This window comes from Fundulus heteroclitus, unplaced genomic scaffold (assembly GCF_011125445.2).
Source record: "Fundulus heteroclitus isolate FHET01 unplaced genomic scaffold, MU-UCD_Fhet_4.1 scaffold_47, whole genome shotgun sequence".
Classification (NCBI taxonomy): Eukaryota; Metazoa; Chordata; class Actinopteri; order Cyprinodontiformes; family Fundulidae; genus Fundulus; species Fundulus heteroclitus.
The window spans coordinates 931,584-941,309 of NW_023396890.1; positions in this window are offsets into that span (position 1 = coordinate 931,584).

The following is a 9,726-nucleotide window of genomic DNA, read 5'->3' on the forward strand; positions in this document are numbered from 1 at the left end:
GTTTTGCTCTTGTTTACTTCAATCTGTCAGTGGGCGGGGCCACTCCACGGTTGATTTGATTGGTCCAAAGAGAACTTGCAGTACAAGGTAACCAATCAGATATCGAGATCATGTAGATTTTACGTTTGAAATTCTGCTGCACAATGTTGCCATTTTAGCAACTTTGTCTCTATATTTACAAAATATTCAGACTCTTCTAGATAAATTTGGAAACTTCCTGGTGTTTTTTTGTTGTTTTTTTTTTTGGTCCTGATATTCCTAAACACTCCTGTATATTCCTCCTCTCGCCCATAGATATCCATAATAAAGGCCTTTATTATGGATATCTATGCTCTCGCCGAGCAATGGATGCAAACCCGAGCTGGTCGCCTCTCCCTGATGAGAATGCAAATCAAGAGTGCCTGCACGCAAATGTAAAAATTACCAGGGAGGGCCTTAAATCCCTGCATGTGACTTACCCAATCTCAATTAGTGTTTGGCACGGTGCATATTAATCAACAAATACACAGAGTTTGTATTTATGCAAAAGTAACTCTGCCAGAATTTATCTTCTGGGTCACAAATCTGGCCTCAAAGCCAGGATAAGAACAGGGCTGGAGCTGTGACGTTAAAACAAGATACAGCAGGGGAAAAAAAGGTAGATTTGTATCTAAAAACGTCTGAGGTGTTTATTATTTTACTTTTTAACTCTCCCACAGTCAGGCAAATTGAATGATAACGTCGACATTTTACTTACTTTTAGAGCTGCTATTATAAAAACATTAAGCTTTATAATCAGTGAGAATGCTATACAGCATTCTCACTTATTGTTTTCCTGTTTTTCTTTATTATTATTATTCCGTACGTTTTTGTGCGTCTAACTACTCCCGCATACTTCAACCGATTTCAACGATTTTTGTACCAAAACGTACCTTCAAATTCCTTCAAATTCCTTCAAATTCTTATTGTTCAAAGTGTTCAAATACTTCAAATTCTTCAAACCTTTCAAATTCTTTGAATTCCTTCAAATTATTCTGATACAACTGATATTACTACTCCTACTACTACTTATACTACTACTACTACTACTACTACTGCTACTACTACTGATACTACTACTACTGATACTACTACTACTGATACTACAACAACTACTACTGATACTACTACTATTACTACTACTACAACAGATACTACTCGTACTACTACTGATACTACTAGTACTATTTCTACTGATACTACTACTACTACCACTGATACTACTACTACTACTGATACTACTACTACAAATTACTTCAAATTGTTCAAATTTTTTAAATTTTTCAAATTCTTCAATGTTTATCAGCTATTTCTTTCTCTTTTGCATAGATATTATGCATCTTCTACTCAAATCATTCTGCAGATTAGCATTCTCACTCGCTGTTACGCAGGAACCGCTTTTTCTAGTTAATCTTTTAGTTCTGTTAGTAAATTTTCACATACATAAAGCAGGTTCCAAACATTTATGGGTTCTTGGTGGACTCAAAAAAGGAAGGCTGAAGACACACCGCTGTAGCTACAAACCTTACTGTTGACAGACTGAATGAAAAGACTTACAATGTTCCTTCAATATTTTATTTATGCTGATGCCGATCGGCTTCCTGCTTGTCTCTGTGAGACAAGAGAAAGGAAAGTTTTGAGATAAAGGGGCAGCTACAATCCCTACTGACGACTGGCAGCAGGCAGCAATGATGCACTTCACAAAAAAACTAGTTCATTATTTTGTTTATTGCAGTAAAGGCCTGATTGCACTCTAAACTTGTGAAGTATAAAATAGTAAACAAAGACTGAAATAATTAGAACTGCTTTTTTTTTAAATAAAATGACATTTTGTCAATGGAATACATCTTGTTTTTGTATTTTAGAAATGTTTTTTTTGTAAATATAAAATCCATTGATTTGATTCTAATTTTAATCATTGAATAATTAAAAAAAAGTATTATTTTATTTACTTTACCCACCAAATTGTGCCACTTGCAGACCTGATTTCTGCATATGGTGTCATGTCTTAATACATCTAAGGGTTTCTCCATAAAGTTATGACATTTTGGATAACTAAAACGTTTATGGCCCTTTTTTTAGTTTTCTCTAAAATTTGTGTATATACACTTTATCAACATGTGGCAGAAGGCCAGCTCTGTCCCAGGATGCCCCTTGGCCCCAGTCCAGGTGGTGGGTCCCCCCTCCATAAATACCAAGTCTGTTGGTGTTTTTTATGCTGAAATCTTTGTATGCATTTATTTAAGTCACAGTTGAACATGTCTTTAATTCTATTTTCAATTTCTATCCATCCTCATCACTCCCAAAGACCTAAAGAGAACCTCAACGTCTTCACCTCCGCTAACTCCAGCCTCTTCCTCTGTGACACTGTCTCTGAACCAGACAACGTCTCTGGTCTCCCCGCTGTCTTCTGCACCGTCCCTTTCATTCATCACAAAACCCACCTGACATTTTTCTCCACCCGTTCCCACCTGCTTGGACACGTTTCTTCGCCTCTGTTCCACAATAGGCAGGACTTAGACTTAGACAACTTTATTTGTCATTTTGTATGCACAGAGTGAGTACAGAACGAAACTTCGTTGCATAAAGCTTGTAAATTACAGTATAAAGTGCAGCAGTTATTAAAAGTGAACAATTGCAATGTAAACAATGCAGGAGAAAAAGACAGTGTGTGATCACAGTGTACAGGTGAGTATTTTAAAACCATTTGTATGTGCAGAATGATTGTGCAAAGGGCATTTAGGAACTAAGTTTGGCAGCACTTGTAATGCTATATAGAGATGCAACGATGCAAATGTGCAAATGTAGTGCAGAGTCCAGTTTATAGTTCAGCAGTTCAACAGTCTGATGGCAACAGGGAAAAAGCTTTTGCAGAACCTGGTGGACCTGCAGCGGATGCTGTGGAACCTCTTCCCAGAAGACAGCAGGGAGTCATAATATTATGAGAAGAAAGTAGTTAAATTACAAGAATAATGTCATGTTAAATAAAAGCTCTCACAAAAAGTGCAGTAAATACTAAATCTTTATGGCAAATCAGCATCAAACAGTGACGGTTATACACCAAATTTAGCAGGGGGGCCGATGTGGAGCCAACGTGTTTTCATGTAGGCACAGAACAAAAGATTGGGGGGGAAAATACTTAACAGGTGTACTGTATTTTTTGGACGATAAGGCACATTTAAAATCCTAACATTTTCTCCAAAATTGATGGTGCGCCTTATAATCAAGTGCAACTTAAGGTCCAAAAAATACGGTATTAAGGGAGCCAAAAAGTCAACTGCAGGTTGCAGAGATCCCTGCTCCTAACTCACTACAGCTGGAGCTAAACAAGAAACAGCCTAATTTTTTTAATTATTGTTACTTATTTTACTATAAAGGTAAAAAATACTGTTGGTCCAAGCGACCAATCAGTTATGGTATCTTTGTCAGCATTGATCATCATAAGAAATGTATTTAAAATCATGTCTTTAGTACAGGGGCCATAACAGGGACCAGTTCTACAGGAGCACCGGCCTCTGTCTAGAACCGCCCCTGGCAACAAATCATTTAGTGACCCCCCAAGAGGTGTCTCATGACTCCCCAGGGGTCTCGAACCCCACTTTGGGGACCCCTGCCCTAGATCACAGCGTCATCTGCAAACAGTCCAAACAGATTCCTCATCTGTGGACCACAGCAAACAGGAAGGGGCCCCTTGATGCAGTTCCACTCCTCTGTCACACCTGCAGCACACCTCACCACCGTCTAACAGCTTTCATGCATGTCCTGCACCACCCTGACATGCTTCTCTGCTGCTGCATACATACAGAACCACCACTTCTCTGCCATGTGCTTTATCTGGATCTACAAAAAAAAAAAAAAAAAAAAAAAAAAACACAAAAACTCAGCTCCGTCCAACCCTCTCTGTGCTTAAAGGCAACTGCGTCTATAGTGCTGGAGTTTTTGATGACGAGGCGGCCTCTAGATCTTCCTCTCTCATTCACTAATGCCCGTCTCACCCAGTTCATAGATTTGGCAGCAAAGGAAGAAAACAATTATCAGAGACAAAACACTTGAAATATATACATATATTTATTACAATGTGACTCACACTTTGCCTGGTATCCCACAAGATGGTTAAATGAATTTATTGCCTGTTAGTGAGCCGCAGTTTAGTAATCAGAATTTAGGTAACTCTTACTGTTTTAAGAAAAATACATGATTAATACAAAAATGATTCTATATTTCCATAACAGTGATTAAACTAGTTTTAATGCTTACAAAAAAAATGTCTTATGTTGTGAATTTGCTCTTTACTACACCTGAACTTTCCCACTTTGGATCAATAAAGGATGATTCTATTTTATTCTATATAATTAGACAATTATAGACAATAAACTTAGTTGGATGTCTCACATAAAATATATTAGAACATTTCTTTGCAAAAACTATTGGATTATTGTTTAAAATAAAAGATTTAATACATGTTAAAGGCTTGCATATTATATATTCCTCTTTGGTTATGCCTTATTTGTCTTATTGCTCAGAAATCTGGGGAAATGCAAGTGAAACAACCATTGATATATTAGTTAAGCTGCAAAAAATAAAAAGCTATAAGGCTTATTAATAAGGTGGGATACCGTGAAGTAATACATTCAATTTAAAGATATTGTTTATATAAAAATACTGGAATTAATGTATAAAGAATTGAACAAAAGTCTTCCTTCTGGTATTCAGACATTATTTAGGCTAAGAGAGAATAAATATAATATGTGAGGTTTGTTTGTATTTGAATGTACAAAAGAGAAGAGCCAGATAAAGCCTAGATGTGTTTCAGTTATTGAATGGAATGATGATTTTAAGTTATGTCCTTTCTTGGTGAACTTTAAAAGAGCTTTAAAATGTGAAATGATTAAATCTTACGCTGTTATGTAGATTTATAGGGGTGGGTATTGCCAAAGAAGTCACGATTCAATTCGAATCACGATTCACATGCCACGATCCGATTCAATCACGATGCATCACGATACTTGAATTATTGCGATGCATTGCGATATTTTCACTAAACACTGTTAGAAAAAAATACAGCCATTACCAGTGGCTGACTGGCTGTGATCTGGATCTTCAATTGATAATTAACTAAAGGAAACTGAATTCATACATAGCTGTATTTATTGAAACGACTTTTGTAGGTATTGCCATGAAAATAAATATTACTGTTACTGGACACAAATATTACTATTACTGGAGTGAACACACTGACAAAAAGTGCTTAGGATTTATAAAACTTAAAATAACAAAATAAGGATAATCAGTGCCGTTTACATGGCCTTAGTGGTTTTTTAAATCAATGAAGTTGTATGCCACTTGTTTTTGGTTGATGTTTGCCATCCATTCATGCAATTTTATTTATTATTTATTTTTTTAATTAATAAATCAATACTTGCCGCCAAGAATCGATGCAGTAGATTGCGAAAATTAGAATTGTGATGCATTGTCATGACGATTATTTTGCACACCCCTATAGATTTATATATGTATTGTGAAGCTATCCTGGTAGGTTGTAAGGTATAGAAACAGGGTAGGATAGAATAAGCTTTGCTTCAGCATATTCCTTTTTTTTTTTGATAAATTGTAGGTTTGTTTATTGTTGTTCTTTTGTTGTTTCCTGTGTTTAATGTGGACAATTTACCAAAATGATGTGATTGATTGGTTGATAATTGAATTAATTTGTTGCACTTTTGGGATTCAGCTGGTTTGTTTTGAGTTTATTTTTTTATTTATTTATTTTTAATCTGTGATAATTCCTGTGTAGCAGCAGCCGAGTAGGAGTGGCCGTGGGCCGTGCAGCCAGCACCCACCCGTGGACTCCCCGTCGGAGGCTGCGGCAGCGTCGATATTTCCCGTCAGCCGCTCGACCAGAGCAGCCGAGCCGCAGAGAGGGCGGAGGAGGCGAGGCGAGGAGAGGCGAGGGATGGCAGAGAACAGCTCCGAGACCAGCGGCTCCCTCCACCGGAGGTGTCCGGCCCATTCTTCTTCTCCGGGGGACAGGAACGCGGCGGCGGTCGGAGCCTCCAAGTGGATCCGGTTAAATGTCGGCGGGACGTATTTTCTGACGACGAGGCAGACGCTGTGTCGAGATCCCAAATCATTTCTGTTCAGACTGAGCCAGGCTGATCCCGAGCTCGACTCCGACAAGGTACGCGCTAAGCTAGCGGGGCTAACCCGGGGCTGGGGTGCCACAGCCGGCTGTTCTGCACTCGTTCTCCCCCGCGTTGACTGCGGAGGTTTTTATCGCGGTTTCCGGGAGGATTTGCGCCTCTCCGCGCGCTCAGGTTTAGATTTTAACGGATGAAGCTCCGGGGAAATGTCGATGCTAGCTAGCGTTAGCCCGCTAGCTAGATTCCGACAGTCACCACATGACATAATGCTGCTAGCTCGCTCTTTGTCTCTTTTTGCCTCCTAAAAGTTTCCGGGTTTTGCTTTTTGCTAAATATTCCATTTGAAATTCTCGCTGTTCAAATTGCGTCGCTGTTTCTGGTTAAATTCGGTTTATTTTTCGTCTCTTTTCTTTAAAAAGATAAAATAAAAAAGTGGACAGTTAAAAGTTTCCTCCAGCTGAAGGCGTTGCATCGCATCTAGTTGTCAAACAGTGACAGGATAATCTGGCCTCGTTTTTTACCCCTAGATTATATCTAATCTGCACAGTTTAACTCGATTTTTAAGATTTTAGTCTCTTTGGAGAAATTAGTGAAGCAGCTGGACTTTCTATGCTGGATTTCCACTCATCTTTGGGAATGAAGGGAATATTCTGGACTCCTATGAATAACGTTAAAGTTGCCATATTGAGTAATAAAAAGCTTTTTTTTTCAGATTTCTTTTGCTCTGTAGGGAAATCAGCATCATGTTCCAAGGGTTTATTTCACAGCTTTCAACAAATCTGGATTCCTTTTAATCTGCTTCGTTTAGATATTTTAAAATATGTAGGATAGCCAAACCTGTACAAGGTTATTTTGCCTTTTATTACGTATTTTATGAAAAATGCATTTTTTTATTGTTGATGCTTGTACTTGATTTGTGACAACAGGACTTTAATCTCTCCGGAGAGGTTCAGCCTGAAGTGTGGACAGGATTATTAAACATTTTGAGTTCTAAAAGTGTAAAATTTAAGGTATTTTTTTTTTATTTAAGATCACCCTAAAAAAAATCTTAAAATGTATCCAAATTAAAACGATGCGTTAGGTTTTTAAATGTTATTGAATTACGGTAAAAAGATTGTCCAGGTATAAAGATGAAACCTTTTGGAAAATTATTATTTTTTTTTTTAATTAACCAGGAAAAATCTCATTGAGGTTAAAAAAGTCTTTCACCAGCGACCAGTGAAAGTATCAAATGTCAGAAGCTACAGATTTTACAATATAACTTAAAATAATCAGTTAAAACTACATGTTAATGTGACAGCATCTCTGTCATTTAATTTTTCTTTTAAACGATTTTAAGGAGACCAGTTCCCTCCGTTTTATCAAGTTATCTAAAAAAAAAAATGACTCAAAAGGGTTTTATTTAGAGTTTTCACTAATTAAACAGTTTTATAAATCATAAATGACTTTTCTAGGGAACATCCAATGAGTTTAGATGAAACTTGACGGTGGTTTTAGGTTTTGAAGTGGCGGTAGTGTCGATTTTTAATAACAGTAATAAAGCCTGTGTTCCAGTCTCTAATATAAAGCTGCAAATCGTATCCTAACTTTAACATCAGACTATAAAGTTACACTTCAGGAGCAGCTAAATCATTGCTAGGCAAGTGGAGACGGAGGCGTCCTGGTGTTTAAACAGCCGGCGTGTTTTTAAGTCCCTTTTATCGCCGTCCAGGCTCAGATTTTATTGTTCTGTCTGCCGTTCTCATTCCTGACCGGGGAGTTCTCGTCGTCATCTGCCTGCTTATCCTCATCTTCACTCCTGCTCTCCAGCGCGCTAAGCCGAGATGACGGCTCATCTGGTATTTCAATGCAAATATCTTAATCTCTGAATAATCAGCTTGGGGTTTCCCAGTCTGTTTATCCTCCCTGAGTGATGGATCAGTGCGCTTCAATCCCTCGCCTCCAGTCTGGGGCCAGCGGCGCCGCCGACTGCTGGCCGTCCTATCAGTTGCAACTCCTGTCCGCGTTTAAGTCGCTTTCGCCTTATTCGCAGCCGAGCGTCCCGTAATCGAATTGGATGAAAGACCTGCAGGATGAGCTGAGCGTTTTTTTTTTTTTTTATATCTTTTCCGTTTCCCAGCAGAGGAGGCGAGCGGCCGGCTTCTCCGTCACGCAGGCTGAGGCGCTGCAGGACGACTCCTGAGGAAAACCTGCATTATTCATGGCCGCTGACTGGAGCTTGTTCTGCACTTTGGGGGCCGAGCAGGAGAAAGTAACAGCCGAGAAGAGTCAAACTGTTAAATTATTAACCTGCCGCATTGATACCCGGCCGTCACGGCGGACGTAACGAGGCTCACTTTGCTGTGAGAGCCGCATCAATTTTTCACACAGTCCATCACTAAGGGTTCCTGCTCTTTCCCCGTCTCTTCGTCTTCGTACTCATTCGCTGCCCAGAGGAGGTACCTTCCTCCGTTTGTTTGACGGATTCACGTTTTGGCGTCGTGTCGTGGCAGCGGCGGTAATATTTATAACGGCGCGTCGTCGTCTCCCTGTTTTCTGGCAGTAAGTGCTCAGCAGGACGCTGCGGCAGAGCGCTGTGGGTAAATTACGTTATCCTGATCTCCACCGGCCCCACCTTTGATCTGCAGAAACTTTACACCCACAGCTATGTAGGGCTGAACAATTAATCGCATTTTCAATATAATCGCGATTTAAAAAAACGCAATTTCCAAATCGCAGAGTCTGCAATTTTTGGCTATGTAACAATCAGGGAATTAGACGCGTCCATTAGGTGTTGGTAAAATGTTTAAAGTGGGTTTGCCTCCACATGGAAGGGAAGACAGTTGCAGCAGTGAGATAATCTAATTTTATTACTTGTTTTAGAGTTTATATAATCATACATAGCATTAAGTACAGGTCAATCAGTTTATTACATAGACTTGCTTGTGGTTGCACTTTATGTTCAACAAGGATTGAGTGTCCATATCAATTAAAGCTGTTCTCTTGAATAATATTCTGATTAATAGAAACATTAAAGTTTTGTTTTAAATAGTCCTTGTTTACAAACATCTTTATTAGAGGCCATTTTGTTGCTTGTGGTTATGCAGAAGAAAAGTCAAAATTGCATTTTTGGTTGAAAAATATTGTAGCAGAACGCAATCATTTCTGCTCTGAGTTAGAGTGCAACTAATCTGCACAGCAAGGAAAAAAATTGATTTTGTTGTGGATATGATTAAAAAGACATGATGAATTAAACTGTAAAAAAAAAATTGCATTAAATCGCAATATTAAGAAAAAAAATCGCAATTCAATTGATTATTTTCCAAATCGTTCAGCCCCACAGCTATGGAACCTTCCCGGTTATCGGCTGCAGGTGTCCTCCAAATCGCTGCGCCGGCTGCGACGTTTTGGCCTGTGGATTACGATGCTCTCAGGCGGCTGTGTTGTCCTGTGATTGGTCAGCATAGCAGCTTTTAACTGGACCCGGTGTCCAGAATAAAAACCGTCCTCTCTGCCGGGGCGAGGGAGCGGGGTTTCCCAATGAGCTATATTATACACGGAGTGTAATCGCCGCTGTTAGAACGAGTCGCTT